This window comes from Martes martes (genome assembly GCF_963455335.1).
Source record: "Martes martes genome assembly, chromosome: 14".
NCBI lineage: Eukaryota > Metazoa > Chordata > Mammalia > Carnivora > Mustelidae > Martes > Martes martes.
Genome location: NC_137902.1, coordinates 42,253,426 through 42,275,710, shown reverse-complemented (window position 1 = coordinate 42,275,710; position 22,285 = coordinate 42,253,426). Strand labels below are relative to the sequence as shown.

General features: G+C 44.1%; 1 pseudogene across 1 annotated transcript in view; it reads left to right on the top strand.

Annotated features, from left to right (window-relative positions):
- The window catches only part of LOC308355014 (regucalcin-like), a 53,294-nt pseudogene extending 35,028 nt beyond the window's left edge, over positions 1–18,266 (top strand). Inside the window, exon 2 of the transcript in view lies at positions 17,458–18,266. The product of the transcript in view is annotated as a regucalcin-like (transcript). The remainder of the gene's footprint in view (positions 1–17,457) is intronic.
- Positions 18,267–22,285: the final 4,019 nt, after the last annotated feature.

The window sequence follows — 22,285 nt, the reverse complement described above, 5'->3', positions numbered from 1 at the left end:
GACTCAGGTCATGATCTTGGGGTCCTGGGATCAAGCTCTGCATTGGGTTCCCTGCTCAGTGGGGAGTTTGCTTCTCCCTCTCCTTCTGCCTGCTGCTCCCTCTGTTTGTGCTCTCTCTCTCTCTCAAATAAATGTATAAATAAAATCTTTAAAAAATCATTCGATTTCACACCTTAACTATGTGGCAGAAAGTTCCCTTTCACAGATTCTCTGTCCTACTTCAAGTTTTTACCTCCTATCGCTAATTAGTTAAAACCATTACCTGTGTCTAGCTGTCAACCTCTCCCAGCCGGCTTTAGACCCAGATCGACCCAGGACCTGGGACCAGCAGCCTCTTCTCAGGAAAGCCTCTTGTGTTCTCCTGTCTGACTGCCACCCCCACTGCTGCCCTGTAATATGCACACACGCACACGCACGTACACATGCACGCAGTTATGGGACTGCTTTACCCTCTTCCCCATTTGTTTTTTGCCAAAGGTAAAGGTCTGGAGATGCCGGCTGGGTTGTTGGTTCCCATATTTTCTCTGACTTTCACCTAGAGAACCCCCTAATGCAGAGTCAGGTTCAGCAAGCAACAGAAGCCAAGGAAACGGGATGCACAGAATGAGTCGAAGGAGACTTGGAGACGCAGACCTGGGAAATAGGCATGGCCAAGGCTTCGAAGCCATACAGCCAGAAAGGCAGCAACAGTTGATGCTGTAAAATGAAACCAGAGCTGGGGAAGGAGACCACTGCTGCATATATGTGGTCAGTCGGCATGGGGTGCAGGATATTACCCCTGGACCTCCTGTTAGCCCTGGACACCTTTGCAGTCCCAGGACGTGGATGGTGCCCTCGCTACTGCTGATGACCTAGAGAGGATTCTGGATACCATTAGCTCCCACTTCAGGTTCTGGGGAGGATGCAGCTGATTAGCTACTGATAGTGTGTCAGATGAGTCTATGTCCTATGGGCAAAGGAAGCTGGACCTATCTTCACCTAGATTTCTCCCAGCCTGTGTTACTGGGCTGGTCATTACCCAGACATTACATTTCCTTGCAATGCATCACAGAGTTCCAGAAGATTTAAAGAAAAAAAAAATTTAAAAAGCAACTGAAAAATGACCTCTGATGTTGGCAATGAGTGGTGCTTGCTTGGATGGAGATGGCTGTGTGGGTGTGTAAAATAATTTTATTGCATCCTTACCAGATTTGATGATACCATTGTTGTTTGGTTTTTGTAATTTACTTTTTCATAAAGGTAACACTTCCCTCAAATATCACAACAGTATTAAAAAGTTTGTGCTTAAAAGTCTTGGTTGCACTTAAGCCCCCATCCAGCCCATTACCTCCCCACCTGCTTTCTTCCTTTTTTAAAAAAGATTTTTAATTTATTTATTAGAGAGAGAGAGAGTATAAGCAGGGGGAGGGGCAGGTGGAGAGGGAGAAGCAGACTCCCCTCCGAGCATGGAGCCTGATAAGAGGCTTGATCCCAGATTCCTGGGATCATGACCTGAGATGAAGGCAGACACTTAACTGACTGAGCCACCCAGGTGCTCCTCCCCACGTGCCTTCTATAGAGAACCACTTTCTTTTATTTCTTTGTTGTGAATCCTTCCAGTGGTTATTTATGCAAGTAAAGGTAAATATAAGTTGTAGTATACAGAATGGTGACGACAGCTAATAATACTGTATTGTATATTGGGAAGTTATTAAGAGAGTAGATCATAGAAGTTCATCATGGGGCACCTGGGTGCTACAGTCAGTTGAGTCTCCAACTCTTGGTTTCTGCTTGGGTGGTCATCCCAGGGTGCTAGAATCAAGCCCAGCTTCCGGCTCTGTGCTCAGTGTACAATCTACTTGAGTTTCTCTCTCCCTCTCCTCTGCCCCTTCCCCTGCCATCCCTCCACACAAGCGCTCTCTCTCAAATTAGTAAATAAATCTTGGGGCGCCTGGGTGGTTCAGTGAGTTAAATCCTCTGCCTTTGGCTCAGGTCATGATCTCACAGTCTTGGGATCGAGCCCCACATCGGGCTCTCTGCTCGGCAGGGAGCCTGCTTCCCTCTCTGTCTCTGCCTGCCACTCTGCCTGCTTGTGATCTCTCTCTCTCTGTCAAATAAATAAATAAAATCTTTAAAAAAAATAAGTAAATCTTAAAAAAAAAAGAAGTTCCCGTCACAATACAAATAGTTTTGTAACTATATGTGCTGATGGATGTTAACTAGACTTACTGTGATGATCACTTTGCAATATGTAAAATATTAAATCATTATTTTGTACACCTGAAACTAATATAGTATATAGAGGGAGAGGGACAAGCAGACTCCCTGCTGAGCATGGAGCCCCATTCGGGGCTCAATGCCAGGACCTGAGATCATGACCTGAGCCAAAGGCAGATGCTCAACCAACTGAGCCACCTAAGTTCTTCTCTCCCTTTTTTTTCCTCAAAGATTTTATTTATTTATTTGATAGAGACACAGCAAGAGAGGGAACACAAGCAGGGGGAGTGGGAGATAGGGAAGCAGGCTTCCCACTGAGCAGGGAGCCTGATGCAGGGCTCCATCCCAGGACCCTGGCATCATAACCTGAGTTGAAGGCAGACGTTTAATGACTGAGCCACCCAGGCGCCCATCCTCCCCCTTTTTCTTACAAAAATAGGTAGGATGTTATTTACACTATTCTGTTTCTGTCTTTTCTTTTTCATTTTATTTTTTAAAATTGAGATAGTTGACATATAATTAGTTTCAGGTGTGCAGTGTAGTGAGTCGATATTTGTATGTATGGTGAAGTGATCACAGTAAGTTACAGATTTTTTACAGATTTTTTGTGTGTGATGACAATTTTAAGATCGACTTTCTTAGCAACTTCTAATACAATACAGTATTATTAATTCTAGCCATCATGCTGTACATCTTCTCCCCAGGACTTGTCTTATGACTGGGGATTTGTACCTTTCGACCCCCTTCACTTATCTCACCTCCCTCCCCAACCCCTACCTCTGGCAACCACTAATCCGTTCTCTGTATCTGTGAGTTTGAGTTTGTTTTGTTTTGTTGTTTAGCTTCCGCTTATAAATGAAATCATATAGTATTTGTCTTTCTCTATCTGACATTTCATTTAGTATGATGTCTTCAAGTTCCATCCATGTTGTTGATGGCAAATGGCAAGACTTTTTCTTCTTTATGGCTAAATAATATTCCATTGTTTATATCACATTTTGTTTATCCATTCATCTATTGATGAACACTTAGCTTGCTTCCATGTCTTGGCTATTGTAAGTAATGCTGCAATGAACATGAGAGTGTATGTGTCTTTCAAGTTAGTGTTTTTGTTACCTTCAGATAAGTTTACCAAAGTGAAATTGTTGGATCATATGGTAGTTCTATTTTTAGTTTTTTGAGGAACTTCCGTACTGTTTTCCCTAGTGGCCATACGAATGTATATTCCCACCAACAGTGCATATATGTTCCCTTTTCTCTACATCCTTGCCGACACTTGTTACTTCTTGTCTTTTTTATAATAACCAGGTATAAGGGGGATATCTCATTATGGTTTTGATTTGCTTTTCCCTATTTTTTTTTAAAGATTTTATTTATTTATTTGACAGAGAGAGATCACAAGTGGGCAGAGAGGCATGCAGAGAGAAGGAGGGGGAAGCAGGCTCACCGCTGAGCAGAAAGCCCGACTCGGGGCTTGATCCCAGGACCCTGGGATCATGACCTGAGCCGAAGGCAGAGGCTTTAACCACTGAGCCACCCAGGCGCCCCATGCTTTTCCCTACTGATAAGTGATTTTGAGCATCTTTTCTTTTTTTTTAAAGATGTTATTTATTTATTGGAGAGAGAGAGAGAAAGAACAAGCAGAGGGTGGGGCAGAGGGACAGAGAGAGTAGGAGAAGCAGACTCCCTGCTGGTCCCAAAGCCTGGCACCAGGCTTGATCTCAGGACCCCAAGATCATGACCTGAGCTAAAGTTAGACACTCAGCCAACTAAGCCACCCAGGTGCCCGATTTGGGGGATGTTTTCATGTACCTGTTTGTCACCTGTATGTCTTCTTTGGAAAAATGCCTATTCAATTCCTCTGCCCATTTCCTAACTAGATTGTTTTTTGTTATTCAGTTGTAGAGTTCTTTGTATATTTTGGATATTTACCCCTTATCAGTGGTTATGTATATATATTAGGATAAAATCATATACATAAATGATTTGAAAGTTTTTACCCTTATTTAGTAAGTTGTCTTTTCATTTTTTAAAAAGTTGTTTGTTTATTTGACAGAGAGAAAGAAAGGACAAAAACAGGGGGAGAGGGAAAAGCAAGTTCCCCATTGAGCAAGGAGCCCAGTGCGGGGCTCTATCCCAGGACCCCGAGATCATGACCTGAGCCAAAGGCAGATGCTTAACTGACTGAGCCACCCAGGTGCCTCTGTCTTTTTGTTCTGTTAATGATTTCCTTTGCTGTGCAGAAGCTTTTAGTTTGATGTAGTCTCACATGTTTATTTTTGTTTTTGTTGCTCTTGGTGTCAAATCCAGAAAATGATCGCCAGGACCAATGTCAAGTTGCTTACAGCCTGTATTTTTTTCCTAGGAGTTCTACGGTTTCATGACTTGCATTCAAATCTTCAATCCATTTTGAGTTAATTTTTGTGTATGGTATAAGATTCTGGGCCAGTTTCTTTCTTTGGCATGTGGCTGCCCAGTTTTCCCAAGACTGTTCATTGAGATAAGGATTTCAGTGAAAGCGTTCCATTTGGGAAGGGATTCCCAGAAATGTTAGTAAGGAAGTGGGAAAGTGGGAAGGAAGTCAATACAGGGTATGTTACCAAGCAGGCTACCATTGCAGGCATCTGGAAGTCAGTCCCACTACAGAACTGGGAAAGCCAGTGTAGAATGTCTGCTGCAGTGTTACCCCCCTGAGGTGTGAGGGCACGGGGGTATTTATAGAGCAGCTGCTGCTTGTGATTAAGTAGAGTGCTGCTACCTGGAGGGATTAGCTCTCTATCACTTCTGGACTGTTTTGAAGGCAGAGTGGTTTCCAGCAGCCAGAAAGTGCTGTCAGGCAATTATCTACAGCTGCTGGCATTCAGAAGTCAGGCCCATGTGCAATGAAATGATAAAGGTTAAGAGGGGACAGGCAGGGTATTGACGGTGTTTGTTACAGGAAAATACAGGATACCAACATTGCTCTGCCTGAAGATCCTTGGGGCAGAGAGTATGGCTGCCAGAAAGAACAAAACAAAACAAAGCTCATTGTCAAACATCTAGAGGAAGAGGTGGGAACATGTGCTTCTGTCTGTGTGATCCTGGCCAGGATCCCTATACTTTTGGGGGTTCAAGGTACCCATGTATAAGACTGAGATGATACAATTGGCTTCCTCCCTGACCTGTAGGAAGGTAGATAACTCATAAAATGTTCAAAGATTCGGGAGTTGGAATATTTGTTTTCTCCCCAACTGGGAATCCTATTTTTTTTTAGCTGATCATAATACTAAGAAATATTATAGAAGTTTTTTTTAAAAATCCAGATGTGAACAGGACAATTTATTACTTTTATTTTCTTTTTAAAAAATATTTTATTTATTTGAGAGAGAGAGAGAAGGAAGAGAGAACACAAGTCAGGGGAGGGGGAGAGGAAGAGGGAGAAGAAGGCTCACGGCTGAGCAGGGAACCCAATACAGGGCTCAATCCCAGGACCTCAGGATCAGGACCCGAGCCAAAGGCAAACACTTCACTGACTGAGCCACGCAGACACCCTGAGAACAGGAAAATTTAAATCCATCCCAAAGCTAGTCAATCACGGAAATTTAACAAATTTAACCTGTGTAACTTTCCAGGTTTTCAATATATATATAGATTCATATGTTTCCATAGAACTCATAGGGACTATACTAGTTTTTAATCTGCTTTCCTTTTTTACTTGACAGTATTTTGAGGACATCTTGGCGTATATCAAGAGGTACGAATTTACCTTATACTTTTTAATTGTCTCTTGGACTATTGTATGGTTAACCAATAGTTTAACCAAGCTACATTTTTTGGGAGAGGGGTGTTGTTGCTTTGAACTCTACTGGTGGGTGGTAGTAATGGCTACAGAGGTGACAGGTGGACAGCAGGGCTAAGCCCATTCCTTGGCTCCAGGCTGCTCTGACGTCCCAGCTTTTGGGTCCCCATGCTCTAAGGTGCCTTAAAGATGACAGGGATACTGACTTTTTTTTTTTTTTTTTAAGATTTTATTTATTTATTTGACAGAGAGAGAGAGATCACAAGTAGGCATAGAAGCAGGCGGGGGTAGGGGGGAGGTGGGAAGCAGGCTCCCCGCTGAGCGTCTCAATCCCAGGACCCTATGACCATGGTCTGAGCCGAAGGCAGAGGCTTTAACCCACTGAGGCATCCAGGTACCCAGGGATAGTGACTTCTGATGACTTGGTGGCTGGCCTTGGCATTGGCACCTCTAGCGTGAGCCTGCCCTCAGGAAATGGGGAGGGGAAGACCAGGGTGGGGTCCACAGCAGGGAGAAGCATGTATTTTTTCTTTTCTTTTTTTTAATTACGTTAAGTTTTTAATTACGTTAAGTTAGTCACCATACAGTACATCATTAGTTTTTGATGTAGTGTTCCATGAATCATTAGTTGCGTAGAACACCCAGTGTTCATCACAATGTGTGTCCTCCTTACTAACCATCACCCAGCTACCCCAACCCCTCACCCTCTCCCCTCTGACACACTGCTGGTGGGAATGAGAGCTGGTGCAGCCACTTTGGAAAACAGTATGGAGGTTCCTCAAAAAGTTAAAAATAGAGCTACCCTATGACACAGCAATTGCACTACTAGCTAGGTATTTACCCCAAAGATACAGGTTTGGTGAAAAGAAGGGCCATATGCACCCCAATGTTCATAGCAGCAATGGCCACAATAGCCAAACTGTGGAAAGAGCTTCGGTGTCCTTCAACAGATGGATGGATAAAGATGCGGTTCATACATACAATGGAATATTACTCAGCCATTACCCACTATTTGCATGCTCATGGGTGAACCTACGAGATTATGCTAAGTGAAGTAAGTCAAGCAGAGAAAGACAATTATCATCTGGTTTCACTCATATGTGGAACAGAAGGAATAGAACAGAGGACAAAAGGAGAATGAAGGGAAAACTGAAGGGGGCAGGGATCAGAGAGGGAGACAAACAATGAGAGACTATGGGCTCCAGGAAAGGAACTGAGGGTTTCAGAGGGGAGGGGGTGGGGGATGGGATGTGGAGCAATGTGTATTTTCTAGTGAGGCACCGCGAGATTTGGCCATGCTCCTTCTGCCTCTCCGTGCTTGCGGGTGATCGCCACCACGAAGTCGTTGGTCTTGACTGTCAACTCCTGGGCGCGAAGCGGTGGACGTCCAGGGACACGCCAGCGATTGACCGTCTGCGGAATCTCTGAGGCGCGCTTTGGAGCTGCGGGCAGAGCCCAGGGCTACAGGCGGGGACAGCCACCGCGGCAGCGGCGGGGCAGGCCCCTCCAGCGCCGCCCCAGGCAGCGGGCGCACATAGCCCCGCCAGCTGCTGTGGCCGAACCACACACTTCGCGCGCTCCTGGGGCAGCCCGGCCAGCTGGAAGGCCCCGTCCAAGAAGGGGCTGTGCGCCGGTTACCAGTCGCACAGAGGGTCCCGGCAGGGGCTCCGCAGGAGCGAGAGGGGCACTCAGCGCTCAGTCCTGCTGGCTCTGCTCCCCGCGTCTGGCTGAGGCTTGGAGAAGTCCCAGTCTGCTCTTGAGGGACTTTTATGCTTTTTCCCAGTTTTTCTATAATAAATTTCCTATACTATATAAAGCTACAACGAAAATCCTTGTACATCTGTCTCTGTTTAGTTGAGCGGATGTTTCCATAGGATACATTTGGAGAAGTGGAATTGCTTATCAGAGCATACACACGGAAACATTTTGAAACTATTCTCAGTTGTATCAGATTATATGCATAGTCATAAAAGGTGAGGGACAGTTTCACCTAACACTGGGCATTTCTTAACCTTTTATGAATTGTATTTTTCGTGTCTTTTACCACTCATTTTTAAAAATTTAGTTTATGTTCTTTTTGTGTTGAGGATTATACATGACCAAGGTACTGACAATGTCAAAGTCAACCGTAAGCTCTGATTGATGGGAAGACCAGATACAATATCACTTGCTCTAAATTACATACCTAAAATGTATAAAGGGAAATCAGGGGTGCTAGGATACTCTGCAAAGAGATTAGAAGCATTCTGCAAGACAGATGAGGAATAGAGAACTTCTCGTGTCCCCCAAAAGCCTCTTCTGGGACATACAGTTGCAGATAATAAATCTGTGTGTGTGGTCGTCATATCATACTTTCTGAAAACTCAATCACCCCTCCTCCAAGGCCAGTTTTCTGTGCATAAAGCTGGAGCTTTCTGTACCTAGTCTAGTGTGTGCTGATTTCTTGTCAGTTTGGGGATGTAATTACATACCTTCTGACTGTGGTGGTGTACTCCAAAGCCCGGGCCAAGGCTTTTCTTGACTTATTGCGGCATGATTCTTTATACTTTAAAAAAGTAACAGATTAGGAGCAAATGGACAAAAGCAGAGGAGAGGGTAGGACTGGAAGGACTTTATCTCCCTTAATCCCCATTACCTCTCCCCAGGCTTCCTCTCTTCCCTTTCATCATTATTCAAATAATTGCATAACATTTATGTTGTTTGCAGTGAAATGTGCGTATAAAAGCATCTTTGGAAAACTGTAATTTAACAGAACTGTAATACACCTTTTAATGAAAAGGATGTGCATGCTATGCACTTTGCTATGCAAAGCCCCTTGTGCCTCTTCTGGAATCCTCACTAGGTGGAGGGGAATAATCTCTCTAAAAGGTTACCTGGGTGCCCCAGTTTGAGCTGGGCAGGTTTGGCTCTGGGGCTGGACACTGGTAGAGGGGAGTATAAAGAGGAGCCTCTTCCCTGACAAACACTGGGTGTCTCCAAGTGCCTTATCACCTCTTATCAGCTTCATTTGTAAATTACAAAAGGAGGTGGGGAGTATCTGAAATTGAAATATTTTGATATTGAAATATATTGAAATAGTACTGTCTGCACTGGCCTGGAGCCCTGAGCACCCTTGCTGGTCCCCGGATTCCTATGGTGGTGGTGGTGGCGGGGAATAAGGGACACAACGGGCACCCCCTTCTGATAGTTGTGCGTGTGGACCAGAGTCAGGCTGAGGCCTTGCCCAGCATCCAGGGTTTGAAGTCATTAGTCTCAAACTTGCCAGTCCATTACTACTTGTGTTTTGTTTTAGGAAGCTCATTTCAGTTCAACTGTTTCCATGTGGATTTCAACACCATAATAAGTTAACTTCTGAATAGGAAATTTGAAAATTTGAAAACAGAGTCTTTGTTCCATCTTTAAGATTTTAATGAAAACGTATATACCAGATATTAAATTGTTTCCTTGCTGCAAAGTTCTGCTTATTAAATTTTACAGACTTTGTGGAGATGGGCTGTTCTCCAAGGACAAATAGATACAATCTGGTTTTCTATTGGGTCCTGCCCAGGCCTGAAGGGAGCCAAGGGAGTCCTCCTCCCCAGTGGCCCCATCTCCAAAAAGACCAGGGCAGCAGGAAACAGCATGAGTAGTTCTTGATGCTCTTTGGCTTATTTTTTCCCCTGCTCTGTGGCTTCTGACTAAACTTTTTCATTTTTCAACATATTTGTGCATATGAAAGATCCCTTGTACACAAACAGTCACGGAGGCCAGAGAGCTGTGGTGTCTGACCCCGGATCCTGCAGCAAGATGGGACCAGTGCCAGAACTGGAGGCTGAGCCCAGAAAAGCACAGCAAGAGGACAGGATGCCAGTAGTCTTCCGCTCCTGCCAGGATCTTCCAGCATTTTCTAGTCGTGGGAGTACCAGGGGCCTCACCACATCTCTGAGCTAAGTGCTCCATGGACACAAAGAGCACCTGAGCTTGTTGGTGCTGAAATCCTGTGCACAGATATCCATCCTTCCTCACCTGTGCCAGGCGCCCCCAGCCCCCAGCCCCCTACCTGCCATTCCTTGCTGGGAGTCCGTGAACCTCCCCCATCCCCATCTGTGGGGTGTGCCCTGGGAGTCAGCACCATCACAGCCAGCCTGTCCTAGAATGGCCAATTCTGCATCAAGGCTCAAGTGCCTCCTCCTTCCCTGAGCTCCACAGCTGGAATGGGTTGTTGGAGCAATTAATCCATTATCCATGTATTTATCTGTCCCACCATGGGCTCACGGGTGGCAGGAACCATTTCTTGTACTTTTTTGTAACCACAATGCCCAGCGCATTAGGGCAGGCATGTTATTCCCAGTCCTTTTTGTGGTCAGTCTCCCCGTGGGCGCTGTTCCCTCTCTGAGGAGTCACAGTGCCACCCAGTGGCAGGATGGATGTACTGAGGTTGCTCGCTGAGGGCCCTTCCGCCCCACCCCATGCTGGTGAGGGTCCTTACAGCAGGCTTTGAAGGTGACCAGAGGTGACAGGGTGGATTCCCTTGGGCACAGGGCCTTCCTGTACTCCACAGTCAAGGTCAAAATGGGGGTGGGACAGTGGGCCAGGTTGTACTGTTACAAGTCCATTCTGACCCTCTGGGGGCCCAGGCCTTCTGATCTCAGAAGAGGATGTTGTTTTCCTCCCTGAACAGTCCCCACCCTCAAGCACGCCCCTCCTTTTTTTCCTGATTGACAAGACTTTTAGTCACATAATAAGGCTTCCCTGGTCAGGAAAATAGGTAAGAGCTGTATTCCAGAGAAGAAGGAGTGATTTGCCTTTGAGAGAGGGAGGAGCAACTCTGGGACAATGGGAAGGGACATTCCACTTCCCCAGGAAGGATGTATCTGTTATAGGGTGAAACCGGGAGCAGAGACACCTTGGGTCTGGGTTCCGATGGAGGGAAGAAGGGATACCAGCACAGCTGGGTCTAGGAGAGAATGGGACTACCCTGGTGTCCGTAGCTTCTGAGCCTGGGTATGGCTTCTCAGACTGGGAAGAACTGATAAGAAACACTGCAGCAAATATTACAGATGACCCTGCAGACAAGGAGGAAAGTCATCTCTGATGAAAGGTATCAAGATCTTGGGGGCAATAGAGGCCCTGAGCAGCTGAAAAATGTTAAACAAACCTATGATTCATAATATAACCTACAGAAACTAAAAGTCTAAATACATGTGAATTTTCTAATTCTGAATGGTTCTTCAAAGCTATCTTCTTCATCTAATCTGTTTTTAGACCCATATCTTGAGTTCTTAATTTGTGCCATTATATTTATTGGCTTTTGAATCTTCAATTTATGGTGGTTGTTTTTTAAGATTTTATCTTATTCTATTTTATATTTTATTTTTAAAAGATTTTATTTATTTATTTGAGAGACAGAGAGCATGAGCAGGGGGAGGAAGAGGAGTGATGAGGGAGCAGGAGGCTGGCTGAGGACAAAGCAAAAGCTGGCACCTTGCACCCCCTCTCCACCCGCTCCCCTCTCCTTGGTAATATATGTGACATTCCTCAGGCACCCCTGACTGCCATAAACGAGAAACAAATTGTTAACTTGCAGAGATCACAATCCTGCAGGACAGGAGTCTCCCTTGGTTTACAAATGTCCTAGAGATCTACAAAGAAAGAAGTTACATTATCAATAGCACAATTTCCAGAGGCAAATAACTCAGTTCCTCAGGCCTTAATGTCACCCTCCCCTCCGTAAACAAAACTGGGGGAGGCTGGGGTAGAAGGAAAAGTAAGTAAAGTTTCTTCTATACCTAAATCTCACTAACAAAGATGCTTGATAGCAGGATTGTGACATCCCACCACGAATCTCCCAACTATCTTGATGTTAATGGCTCGCCAAAAGACAACATTGATCAAGCCCGCAAGACCTCCGGTATCCCTGCACCTTGTAGGCCCTCTTTAGCATATGAAAGCTCCGTTGAAACCTCCCTTTCCCCTCACCTTCCCCCAACCGCAGGGTACTTAACCTGCCATCCTCACAACCCAGGGCAGCAGCTCTTCGTGCCCATGGGTCCTGTCCCCGTGCTTTAATAAACCACCATTTTGCACCAAAGATGTCTCAAGAATTCTTCTTTCTTGGTCATCAGCTCCGGACCTCACCCCACCGAACCCCACCTAGGTTCTAGAACTTCATCAGGAGGACTCCCTGCTGAGCAGGGGACATGGGGCTCGATCCCAGGACCCTGAGACCTGAACCAATGGCAGACGCTTAACCAGCTGAGCTACCAAGTGCCCCAAGACTTTATTTTTTTATTTTAATTTTTATTATTATTTTTTATTTTACTAACATATAATGTATTATTTGCTTCAGGGGTACAGGTCTGTGAATCATCAGTCTTCCACAATTCACAGCACTCACAATAGCCAAGACTTCATTTATTTATTTATTTATTTATTTATCTTTTTGACAGAGAGAGACTCAGTGAGAGAGGGAACACAAGCAGGGGGAGTGGGAGAGAGAGAAGCAGGCTTCCCACCAAGCAGGGAGCCCAGTGTGGGGCTTGATCCCAAGACAAAAGGATCATGACCCAAGCCGAAGGCACACGCTCAACAACTGAGCTATCCAGGCACCCCAAGACTTTATTTTAAAGTAACATCTCCACCCAACATTGGGTTTGTACTCACAATCTTGAGATCAAGAATCTCATGCTGTACTGACTCAGCCAGCCAGGCACCCCAATTTATGTTTTGTTTAGTTTCCAATTTTGTATCAAAAATTCAATTTGTGGGGTGCCTGGGTGGCTCAGTGGGTTAGGCCTCTGCCTTCGGCTCGGGTCAAGATCTCAGGGTCCTGGGATCGAGCCCCGCATCGGGCTCTCTGCTCAGCAGGGAGCCTGCTTCCTCCTCTCTCTCTGCCTGCCTCTCTGCCTACTTGTGATTGCTGTCTGTCAAATAAATAAATACAACCTAGAAAAAAAAAATTCAATTTGTATCCTACTGACCATACTAAGATTTTTTTTTTTTCTGATTTATGTCTAATGACCCCACTGTCTGGACTGTTGAAAGTCTATTGTCTAGTGTTTATGCTGGCTCTTGTTCTTATTTTGTCTCCTTCTATTCTGATTATCTTTGATAGTGTGCTGAAAACTGTACTTGAAAAATTTGTTGGAGTGATGTTAAGACTAGGATAATATCATCTTCTTACAGAAAGGGTTTCCATTGATTTTGGCAAATGTGAGGGGCCCTACTAGCAATCCAGATGCACCACAAGCATTTTCAGTGCTTGAGATTTTTCTGAATCACTCAGAGTACTTGAAATTGAGCTGAAGCACAGGAGAAAGCTAGTTTATTTTCAGTTTACTCTTACTTCCAGGGTGCAGCCACTCAGGATTACAGTCCTGAGCTTGGAGTGGTTTTCCAGGACTGACTCTGCCTTGAAAAGCCTGAGATTCTAACATACATGACCTTAGCTCCCTCAGCTTTTTAGCTACTCTGCTGATTGCAAAAGCGGCCCCCAAACTGAGTTCTCTTCTCTGACTGTTCACTTTTTCTGTGCAATTGTCTCTTGCCAATGATTGGCAAGGTGATTCCTTGTTACTTGTTAGCATTTTTCTGTTTTTAGGAGAAAGCTTTTTATAGTTCATATGAATTATTTTAGTTGTCTTCAATAGGAGGTTAGTTCTGAATTACTTAGTTCACTATTTCTGAAAGTGAGAGTTCTTCACTTGTTTTAAAATCATGTAATAGCTTGGCACTTCTTTAGAGGATTGAGGAATGCAAGAAGCCTAATAGTACAGATGATCTACAATCATATATTAGACACCAAAATACAATTATTTTTTAAAAAGATTTAATTTATTTATTTGACAGATAGAGATCACAAGTAGGCAGAGAGGCAGGCAGAGAGAGAGGGGGAAGCAGGCTCCCCACTGAGCAGGGAGCCGATGTGGGGCTCGATCTCAGGACCCCAAGATCATGACCTGGGCTGAAGGCAGAGGTTTAACCCACTGAGCCACCCAGGCACCCCACAATGAATTTTTTTAAATGTTTATTTTAATACCAGTATAATTAACGTATAGTGTTATATTAGTTTTAGTTGTACAATATGGTGATTCAGCAATTCTAGGGTTGCCTGGGTAGCTCAGTCAGCTAAGCATCTGCCTTCAGCTCAGGTCATGATTGGGCTCCTTGCTCGGTAGGGAGCCTGCTTCTCCCTCTGCTCCTCCCCTTGCTCATGCTATCTTTCTCTCTCTCTCTCTCACTCTCTCTTGTCTGAAATAAATAAAATCTTAAAAGGAAACATATAAAAAAAATTCTGTACATCACTTAGCACTCATCATCATGAGTGTCTTCTTAATTTCCTTTGCCTATTTCCCCCATCCCCCCACCCATCTCTCCTCTGGTGACCATCAGTTTGTTCTCTATAGTTAAGAGACTATTTTTTTGGTTTGTCTCTTTTTTCTTTGTTTGTTTGTCAAAATAGAATGACTTTTGAATACTTTTCTTGTAATTCAATACTGTGGCTGGCGCTGAAAATTACATACAAGCATTTGCTCCAGCATTTCCCATCCTAGAAAGCTGGTCTATGGAAATTTTAATCGTGGCTGTTTGAAATTATTCATTTATGAGGAAATTTATAATAGAATCATTGATAATTAATAGAGAACTAGTTAAACAAATTATGTTTAGGATAGGATATTGTGCAACCACTAATAATGTGGTGTAATACCTAATGGCATCAACAACTAGTCACATCATATGAGAAGTGAAACTAGTCAAGCACAACATGATTTTTTTATACTTTTTTTAAGATTTTTATTTATTTATTTGACAGACAGAGATCACAAGTAGGCAGAGAGAGAGAGAGAGAGAGAAGCAGGCTCCCTGCTGAGCAGAGAGCCCGATGCAGGGCTCGATCCCAGGACCCTAGGATCATGACCTGAGCTGAAGGCAGAGGCTTTAAACCACTGAGCCACCCAGGCACCCCATTTTTATACATTTTTAAATATTTTATACATTTTATACATTTTTACACATTTACATATACTAGAAATATCACTGAAAAATATATTCTTTTTTTTTTTAAGGATCTTTTTTTTTATTTGACAGAGAGAGACACAGTCAGAAAGGGAACACAAGCAGGGGGAGTGAGAGAGGAAGAAGCAGGCTTTCCGCTGAGCAGGGAGATTGATCTCAGGACCCTGGGATCATGACCTGAGCTGAAGGCAGACACTTAACGAGTGAGCCACCCAGGCACCCTGAAAAAAAATATTTTTAAAGATTTTGTTTGTATTTATCTTACATGGAGAGGGAGCACAAACAGGGGGAGCAGCAGCCAGAGGGAGAGGGAGAAGCAGGCTCCCGCCAAGTGAGGGGTCGGATGTGGGACTCAATCCCAGGACCCTGGGATCATGACCTGAGCCGAAGGCAGTCGTTTAACTGGCTGAGCCACCCAGATGCCCCATCACTGAAAATATATTCACTAAAATGGTAACAGTGATTATGTTGGGGTGGTGAGATGACTAGTGAATTTACCCACTGGTTTTGGCTTTTTTATATTTTTGTAATTTCCTAAAATGAACATTTATTCTTTTTGTAACAAAAGTTGAATTATAAAATAAAATACCATAAATAAAATCAAATGTTTTTATTTTGTTGCACTGAAATTTTTATCTACCCAAATAATACACGATTCAGATTTGAGCAGTCTTTGTGACTATCTAGAACATGTCAGCTTCTTTTATACATATATTTTCACTAATGCTTTTAAGGGTCCAGGAGTCAATCACAAACACAGTAAAGAAATGTAGGCGTGAAGCAGTCTGAGCTCTGTTCAAAAAGAAACCAAGTGGAGAGATTGACAGGTGCAAAATAAATGGTACGATTTTCATAGTTATCCAATGTCTCCAATGTACTAAAGGCCAGGTAATGGACACTGTAGTGTACCCTAATAGAACAGATGTTGAATTATGAAAATTATATAAATACTGTAAAAATGGAAGATATGAGAATAGAAAAATAACAGCAATATTCCTATACTCTCCTGCAGCAACAGTGAACATATTAGAATATTCAGGCACTTGGATTATTGATTCCAACCACCTGCTCTCTTCCCTGTAAGAGGATTATATGTGTAATCTGCAGTGTCTTCCTGAAGGTAGAGTGTACTTCCTAACCCATTGTCAATATGACTGCTTTGGACAGTGGAACATGAGGAGGACTTATAGTTACCACAGTCAAGCAGAAACTTTAAGAGCCATTAGATGATTCAACTCTGTCTGTTGCTTGTTTCCCTTCGCAGTAAAAATGGCATATCCTCAATAGGGGATTGATCCTTCAGGTTGGTTCTGGAATGAGAAGATACAAGAAGCAGAGCCATCCTAGATAGAAACATGCAATGTGAATGAGAAATGCATAATGTTGTAAGTCACTGAGTTTAGGGGAGGAGGCATGTTTGTTACCACACCAAAGCTAACTAATACATCATTTCCTCAAAAATGCAATAGCAACTCTCTGAACTATATTTTTAAAAAGATTTTTAATTTATTTTATTTGAGAGAGAGAGAGACAGAGCAAGTACAGGAGGGAAGGGCAAAGGGAGAGGCTGAGAGGGAACCTTAAGAAAGCTTGATGCAGGGCATGATCTCATGACCTGAGATCATGACCTGAGTTGAAATCAAGAGTCAGATGCTCAACCAAGAGCTACCCAGGAGTTCCAGGATATATTTATTTATTTATTTTTCTTTTTTTAAAAAAACATTTTATTTATTTATTTGGCAGAGATAGAGTATAAGCAGGGGGAGCAGCAGAGGGAGAGGGAAAGCAGGTTCCCCACTGAACAGGGAGCCCAGTACAGGGCTCGATCCAGGACTCTGGTATCATGACTTGAGCCGAAGGCAGACACTTAACCTACTGAGCCACCCAGGCACCCCACATTTCTTATTTTTAAGTAATCTCTACACCCACTGTGAGGTCTGAACTTACAACCTCAGGACTGAGTCACAGACTCCACTGACTGAGCCAGCCAGGTACCCCTTAACTGAACTGAATCGAACTGACTTTCTAGATTGATATGTATTCTCTTTTCCTTCTTTAAAATACACACACACACACACACACACACACACACACACACACACTGACAATGCCCACGGCACACACTGAATATCCCAGGCTGGTGGGCCACTTTCCAGCCTGAGCTCAACTTTGCCTCATGAACCAACCAAGTGATCCAAATCCAGATAGAAACTAGTGTAAGGTTCTGACAAGGTGGCTGTGACTCAGGGTCACATAGCTGTCAGGAGAGAGCGCCAAAGATCAAACTCTAGCTTTACCATGTGGTAGTTGTGAGACCTCGGTCTCATTACTACCACAGACACCAACATCGAGAGTTACTCATTTTCAAAGACTCTTTCAGAGAAGACTAAATAGAAATATAGTCCTGAGTCAGCTCTCCCACAGTCATTAGCACCAAGATGGCCCCCAGGACAAGGTCTTCCATTAAGCCTGAGTGCATTCCATCAAAGAGCTGCCAGGGCGACGAGACTCCAGGTGGGGGAGGAGGAGTCCAACTCTCTGCTCTTCATAGATATTCCTGCAGAAAAGGTTTGCCAGTGGTGTCTGCTCAGCATGTGAGTGCAGCAAGTGACCGTCAATGCCCCTGCCAGCTCTGTGGCTCTTCACCAGTCAGGAGGCTACGCCGCTACCATTGGAACAAGTCTATGGTTTGAACTGGGAAGATCAGTCAGTGGTCATGCTGGCTGCAGCAGATAAGACAAGAAAAACAATCTGTTCAATGACGGGCAGTTGGAGCCCACTGAGAGGTACTTGGCTAGCACCACAGCTGAGACCACCCTGGCTGTTCTAGAGCAGCACAAGGGATCCCTGTACTCCCTCTTTCCTGACCACTGTGTGGAAAAGTACTTTGACCAGGTGGACATCTCCCGTGCTTTGGATTGGCCCCTGGACCACAACATCTTCTATGACACTGACAGTCCGTCTTGCTCCATGGGCACCTTTGACTAGGACATGCAGACGGGAAAGATCTACCAAAGCGTCCACAAGCTGGAGAAGGAGACAAACCCCAGACAGAATGTGACTCAATGCTGAGGGGGAGCTCTGGGGGGCCTGTTACAATGGAGGAAGAGTGAAGTTACCTGTTGCTAAAACAACTTCATTTTGCTTTGGAGGGAAGGACTACTCGGAAATGTCTGTGACCAGTGCCCAGGATGGAAGGGACCCCAAGGGTCTTCTGCCTCAGGCTGAAGCTAGTGGGATTTTCAAGATGCCTGGTGTGGGGGTCAAAGGAATTCCTCCCTACCCCTATGCAGGCTGAGTGGCAGGCCTTCTTTCCTACTGGAGGAACTTTAAAAAAAAAAATCTTATTTATATATTTGATAGAGAGAGAGCACAGCAGGGGGAGTGGCCGAGGGAGAGGGAGAAGCTGACTCCCCTCTGAGCAGGGAGCCCAATGTGGGGCTTGATCCCAGGATCCCAGGACCATGACATGAGCTGAAGGCAGACGCTTAACCAACTGAGCCACCCCGGTGTCCCTATTTACAATTTTTAAATGGTAGAGCATTTTAGTAAGGGGTGACAAGTGGTTTTGATAACACACAACACCTTCTGCCAAGGTATTACAGAAATGTAAACAATTGGTCGACTGTCAACCAGCCTCTTGATACTTTGCAACTGTTAGAAGGGGAAGGCAAGGAACCCTATCTGTTCTGCATTCCATACTTATTATACATGCCTAAAGCTTCAAAAAACTAATAAATAATGGCCTAGTTAAAAAAAAGAATAGTCTAGTCCTTAAAAGCCTCTCATATTATAGGATGTTCTCTAAATTACCTCAGTTTGAAAAACAAACTTCTGAAGACATTTTATTTTTTAAAATGAAAGCCGTCATGCTTGAAAATAGAGAGATTAGTATAATCATCCCTCAAGTACTCATCACACAGCTTGACCAATTATTAATTGTGGCCAATCTTTTTCCCTCTTTACTCTCCACCCCCCAACACACACACACACACACACACACACACACACACACCCTCTCTGTTTTCTCCCCAACCTCTGCTGCTAGATTATCTTAAATTAAGTTTTAGACATTATGTATCTAGAGGAAAAGGACTCTTTTCTTTTAAAAATTTTTTTCTTATTTAAGTAATCTCTACACCCACATGGGCTCGAACTCACCACCCAGAGATCAAGAGTCATGTGTTCTGACTGAGCCAGCCAGGCATCCCAGAAAATGACGGTTTTAGCACAAACACCATACTATCATCTCATCTTTGAAAAAACAATCTAATATCCAGTTGAGGATCAGATTTCCCTGATTGTCCCCAAATGTTTGTTTCAGTAACACATTACATTCTGTTAACAGGACTCTTACATTTCTCTTAATCTCTTGAAGTTCCTCTATTTTTTATAAAATATTTTATTTATTTATTTGATAGAGAGAACCAATGAGAGAGGGAACACAAGCAGTGGGGGTGGGAGACAGAGAACCAGGCTACCCGCCTAGCAGAGAGCCTGATGCGGGGCTTGATCCCCGGACCCTGAGATCATTACCTTAGCCGAAGGCAGATGCTTAACGGCTGAGCCACCCAAGCGCCCCTATTTTTTTTCAACCTAAGCAACCAGTATGGATCCTTTGTCCACTACCGAATCAGTTGTGAGCATGTCCCAAGTCCCAGGGCCATCTGCTTTTCCCACCCTTTAGCAGACAGGGCCTTGGGTGTTCCCCCGGCATTATAGCAGCGTCACACCTCTGCAGAATGGTCAAGCGGGTCCCCATTTCCACCTATGATAAGTGCACCACATGCAAATCAATTTCCTTGAGATCTTCTTGATGGTAAGTAGGGAATTGAAATTCTCGAGGCTTCTTGGTTTTGTTCTCAAGAAATGAGTTTTTTAAGAAACCTGTTGGATGACTCACCAAGAGGCTCTAGAGGACATAAAAACTGGGGTTGTTTCACAACACGTGGAATGAACAAAAGAAACATTTACAGATTGAGATACTACTACTTTATAAAATATGCATTTAAAAATATGAATAGCTAAATTAATAAACTAGATAAACAGACACAACTACTTCTTCTACATCTCAAAAATTTTACATTTTGGGGGGGCACCTGGATGTCTCAGTCTTTGGGTGTCTGCTTTTGGCTCAGGTCATGATCCCAGGGTCCTGGGATCAAGTCCCACATCGGGCTCCTCACTCAGCAGGGAGCCTGTGTCTGCCTCTGCCTGCTTGTTCTCCTGTCTGTTCTCCCTGCTTGTATTCCTTCTCCTGAGGTCTCTGTCAAATAAATAAATCGGATCTTTAAAATTAAAACAAAACAAAACACTTGTCTTTATAAAAAATACATTTTCATGAACAAAAGTTGGAAAAATTGATATTTTGATAAGGAGTTGCCACATTTTGGGTTGTATATGGTGCTTTTTCAGTTATAAAAGGAGAATCATTTCCTGAGAAGACCCTGACTCCCTTTGTCCTTCCACATTTTTTTATTTTTATTTATTTTTTTTTTTTACTTTGTGAAGTCAGTCCTCTTTCCATGTTTCTTGATTAGGTTTCCCACTTCGACCACACAGAGAACTTTCTGAATATGCTCTGGATTTCGTCCCTGGTTATTGATCCTCCTCAGGTACCTCCAGCTGTGTCCCCTTTTACCTGAGGTTCTGCTGGCTTCTTGCTGATATGCTTCCCCTCCATGACCCATGGGAGCGATCGCTTGAGTACAGAAGACGAGGCAAACACAGCTCCAACGACCTCCAACATTGGGGGAGTTAATTTCCCTTGGCTGGGAGAGGTAATCCAGTGGCTTCTACCTGGCAGTTCCTATGAAGATGGACTTACTCTTTAAGCCCCCAGCAGCTCTGTGGCAGCAGGCCATCCGTTCCAACCACACATTCAGAAACCGGGGACATAATCATGATGACGGCTGCTTACAGGGCCTGTTGAAGACTCTGATGCTGGTAAGGCCCTGATTGCTGGGCCAAGTTGGTGGCCTGAGTATCAAGGAATGAGTTCCATCTTAGAGGGAGGGTCAATGGTAACTGAAATGTTGGGGGGATTCCTTTTTTTTTTTTTTTTAAGATTTTATTTATTTATTTGACAGAGAGAGAGAGATATCACAAATAGTCAGAGAGAGGGGGAAGCAGGCTCCCTGCTGAGCAGAGAGCCCTATGCGGGGCTCGATCAGAGGACCCTGGGATCATGACCTGAGCTGAAGGCAGAGGCTTTAACCCACTGAGCCACCCAGTCGCCCAGGGGGATTCCTCTGTATCTGGCGTACTTACCTGGCAAAATCACCACAGGTTCCTTGGTGAAAGACAGGGAGGAAGGTATATAGTATACAGTTGTGGTTTGAAAGTTGGTCAAAGGCCTCTTAAATCTGGAAAGGGTCCCACCTGGGGCTGCAACTCTAGCAAAGTCAGGCCTCTAGTCACCAGACCTAGAGCACACGTATAGTTCATATGCAGTTGGATGATGCTTTGATCAATTTCCTGCTCTCTACCTTAGGGAACCTGGTTGTTTGCACTTCTGTTCGTACTACCTGGGTGCTTCTGACCAATCAGTTCTGATCAGAGGATATGTGCCACTTCAGGACCAGAACATCTAATTGCCAATTTGTCACCTTCCAGAACAATCCATTTGCTCGTGAGTCTGGCCATATTCAAGACCGTGACTGGCCCGGCAGCCTAGACTCCTGAGCAAGAAAGTCAAGGGAAAGGGTCCCAGCAACCAGCAACAGACATACAGCATGAACAAGGAAGAAAGCTTTGCTACTGTATGTCATTAAGATTTTGACATAATCTAGCGGAGTTTGTTTTGGGTTTTGTTGTTTTTGTTGCTACTCAAAAAGCTTCAGTTTTAAATTTAGCTTTCTGACTCAGACCTTGTGCCTTCAACACTTTCACAATCATTTTCTGCATCTCAGGGAGGAAAGCATGTCACACATACACTTAGCACGCAAGGAACCACCATAGGCCCTGCTGACGTTTTGTTTGTTTCTTTGTTTTGTTATAACTTTTTATTAACGTATAACCTATTATTTGTTTCAGGGTACAGGTCTGTGAGTCATCAGTCTTACACAATTCACAGCACTCACCATAGCACATACCTTCCCCAGTGTCCATCACCCAGCCACCCTATCCCTCCCTGCCCACCCAGCAACCCTCAGTTTGTTTCCTGAGATTAAGAGTCTCTGTTTCTTTGTTTTATTTTTTTTATTTTTTTAAAAAAGATTTTATTTATTTATTGGTGAGAGAGAGAGAGAGAGAGCGAGCACAGGCAGACAGAGTGGCAGGCAGAGGCAGAGGGAGAAGCAGGCTCCCCACCGAGCA